At 42.9% G+C, this 3,902-nt stretch overlaps 1 non-coding gene across 1 annotated transcript; it reads left to right on the top strand.

Moving 5' to 3' along the window:
* The first annotated feature begins 3,420 nt into the window (after window positions 1–3,420).
* LOC115063517 lies at window positions 3,421–3,552 on the top strand. Its single transcript, XR_003843381.1, has one exon. It is a non-coding gene; the product is annotated as a small nucleolar RNA SNORA17 (small nucleolar RNA).
* The last annotated feature ends 350 nt before the right edge of the window (window positions 3,553–3,902 follow it).

Here is a 3,902-nt window from a genome sequence, read left to right as displayed (position 1 = left end):
GTAGATCAATGGAATAGAACTGAAGACCCAGAAATGAACCCACACACCTATGGTCACTTGATCCATCCAGTTGTAAAAGACAACCTTTTCAACAAATGGTGCTGACACAACTGGCGGTTATCATGTAGAAGAATGAGAATTGATCCATTCTTATCTCCTTGTACTAAGGTCAAGTCTAAGTGGATCGGTGAACTCCACATAAAACCAGAGACACTGAAACGTATAGAAGAGAAAGTGGGGGAAAGCCTCGAATATATGGGCACAGGGGAAAAATTCCTGAAAAGAACATGGCTGTTCTGTAAGATCAAGAATTGAATATTGAGACCTCATAAAACTGCAAAGCTGCTATAAGGCAAAGAAACTGTCAATAAGACAAAAAGTCCATCAACAGATTAGGAAAGGATCTTTACCAATCCTAAATCAGATAGGGGACTAATATCCAATATATATAAAGAACTCATGAAGATGGACTCCAGAAAATCAAATAACCCTATTAAATAATGGTGTGCAGAGCTAAACAAAGAATTCTCAACTGAGGAGTACCCGACAAAATGTTCAACATCCTTAATCATCAGGGAAATGCAAATCAGAACAACCCTGAGATTCTACCTCACACCAGTCAGAATGGCTAAGATCAAAAATTCAGATGACAGCAGATACCGGCGAGGATGTGGAGAAAGGGTGACATTACTCCATTGCTGGTGGGATTGCAAGCTGCTACAACCACTCCGGAAATCAGTCTGGCGATTCCTCAGAAAATTAGACATACTACTACCGGAAGATCCAGCAATTCCTCTTCTGGGCATATACCCAGAAGATGTTCCAACTTGTAATAAGAAAACATGCTCCACTATGTTCATAGCAGCCTTTTTTATAGTAGCCAGAAGCTGGAAAGAACCCAGATGTCCCTCAACAGAGGAATGGATACAGAAAACGTAGTACATTTACACAATGGAGTACTACTCAGCAATTAAAAACAATGAATTCATGAAATTCTTCAGCAAATGGATGGATCTGGGTGAGGTAACCCAATCACAAAAGAACACACATGATATGCATTCACTGATAAGCAGATATTAGCCCAGAAACATAGAATATCCAACATACAATTTGCAAAGCACATGAAACTCAAGAAGAAGGAAGACCAAAGTGTGGATACTTTGCTCCTTCTTAGAAGGGGGAACAAAATACCCATGGAAGTAGTTACACAGACAAAGTTCAAAGCTGAGATGGAAGGAAAGACCATCCAGAGACTGCCCCACCCAGGGATCCATCCCTTATACAACCACCAAACTCAGACACTATTGGATATGCCAGCAATATTTTGCTGACAGGACCCTGACATAGCTCTCTTAGGCTATGTCACTGCCTGACAAATACAGAAATGGATGCTCACAGTCATCTATTGGATGGAGCACAGGACTCCTAATGAAGGAGCTAGAGAAAGTTCCCAAGGAGCTTAAGGGATCTGCAACCCTATAAGAGGAGAACAATGTGAACTAACCAGTAAACCCCCCCCCCAGAGCTGTGTCTCTAGTTGCATATGTACCAGGGGATAGCCTTGTCGGCCATCAATGGGAAAAGAGGCCCTTGGTCTTTCGAAAATCATATGCCCCATGTACTGGATAGCTTTGTGTCAACTTGACACAGCTGGAGTTATCACAGAGAAAGGAGCTTCAGTTGGGGAAATGCCTCCATGAGATCCAGCTGTAAGGCATTTTCTCAATTAGTGATCAAGGGGGGAGGTTCCCTTGTGGATGGTGCCATCTCTGAGCTGGTAGTCTTGGGTTCTATAAGAAAGCAAGCCAGTAAAGAACATCCCTCCATGGCTTCTGCATCAGCTCCTGCTCCCTGACTCACTTGAGTTCCAGTCCTGCATCCTTTGGTGATCAACAGCAGTATGGAAATGTAAGCCAAATAAACCCTTTCCTCCCCAACTTGCTTCTTGGTCATGACGTTTGTGCAGGAATAGAAACCCTAAGACACCCCAGTACAGGGGAATTCCAGGGCCAGGAAGCAGGAGTGGGTGGGTTGGGGTGCAGGGCAGGAGGAGCGTATAGGGGGCTTGGGGCATAGCATTTAAAATGTAAATGAAGAAAATATCTAAGAAAAATGCCTTAAAATTTTTTTTTAAAGTATAAAAAAGAAGTAGGATTTGAAAAATATAAGAGAACAAGAACCTTTCTTTTTGCATGGTCTATCAGTATAAATAAGGCTAGACAACGGCAGTTCCTCTGCCAGTGCTTCATGCAGCTTTCTACCCAAGCCACAGCCTCTACATGCAGATGTCTTTCTAACTGTACCAGACAGGAGTAGTCACTATTATCCCATGAAAGACCATCTGACATGCTTATAACAGAGGTACTGCATCAGTTTAATGTGACTTGTACTACAACCATAATGTTCTGAATTCACTGATGGCAGAGAAAGCCTTTTTAAATTTAGCTCAGCCCCCAATACCAGTTACCCCTCTCACTAAAAGCTGTAAACCTTGTGTCATGGTAAAAAGTGGCTCCTAACCTATTTTAGAAAATGCCCTGCTTTGATTAAACTTTAAGATAGTTCAAAAGAAACTTTAAATAATTCAGGCAGGCACTTGCAACCACTCCAATGCATCTAAGGCTCTGGGAATTCAGGTAGGAATGAATGCTTCAGCTTAAGACAGTAAGGGCTGCAGACCCCACTGAGGTTGGATTTGCTATTTATAATCTCATTTATCCTCACTGCAATCTTGTCCAGCAGTGTAGCCTCCATTTTCACATTTTTTCCCTCTTTTTAAAAGTAAATGAGTATTCTCAAACTGAAATGGCACACACGCCTTGACCAGTGTCACTCCAGAGCTCATGAGGTAACAAAAGGACATATGAGCTCCTGTCTGCTGCTAGCTAGGACCAGGTGCTGGACTATGTCAGTACTTAGCAAGCAGTTAGCCATGGGTTTCCATGCCTGTGTACATTATGGCTGCCAACAGAACTCTTGGCCTAATGATTTTAACCTTAAAGTCATCATCCAGGACAGAGGTGATGGAGAAAAAGTAGTTCAGGGCTTCTTGAAAGCTTTCTGCCCCATTCTTCTCTGGATAATTTGACTCTAGAGAAAGTAACAACAACAACAAAAAAAAAAAGTAATGGCAGAATGTGCAAGCTTATTTGTCTGCAGTGTTACATTTAAGAGACAACCCTGTTTGTCCCTGCTGCTGCTGGTAAGTGTATGCTATTGAGTGTATACTTGGTTACAAATTGCTACATCAGAATGTTCACTTGGTTTTAAGCTGAAGAATTTAAGGCAAAAGACAGTTGTGACCAGAATATTCTTAGGAAGCTGCAAGAAATCACTGGCTTTTGGTAACCACAGAGATGTTCATATGTCTTTGGGACAAAAGATGAGTTTTCATATAAACGTCCTAAGAAATAGGTATAAACAGCCGTTAGAAATATTGCAAGTGTAGCTGCCACATTGCATGCTTGTGAGTTGATGGCAGAGAGGAACGAGGCTATGTCTATTTTCAGGGTTCTGACCTGTAGACATCTGAATGATTAGTAGCCTAGCAATCCCTGGTGGGGGGAAAAAGTGAGCCTAAAACAATTACCAGTCTCAGTGCTGGCCCAGACAGCTCCCAGCATTGGAAGCAAGAAACTCTAGAGACTAGAAAAAACACCTCCTGGGACTGTGGGCCTCAGAGGATCGAACTGAGCCAGACAACCCTCCCACAGGGCTACTCAGGCAGGCCAGGTCAAGGAGCAAGCCTGAGACAACCATTAGAATAATGCCAGGATGACCTGACAGAGAGCTAGCCTGAGACCCCTGGGAGTGGAGCAGACCATGCCTGAGATGACCCCTGGGGTGCCATAATGCATGAGTGAGATATAGCACATCTTAGACCACTTCTGAGCTGACCCCCA

This window comes from Mus pahari, chromosome 2 (assembly GCF_900095145.1).
Source record: "Mus pahari chromosome 2, PAHARI_EIJ_v1.1, whole genome shotgun sequence".
Lineage (NCBI taxonomy): Eukaryota > Metazoa > Chordata > Mammalia > Rodentia > Muridae > Mus > Mus pahari.
Note: the sequence above shows the minus strand (reverse complement) of the source record. Positions and strands in the feature narration are given on the sequence as shown.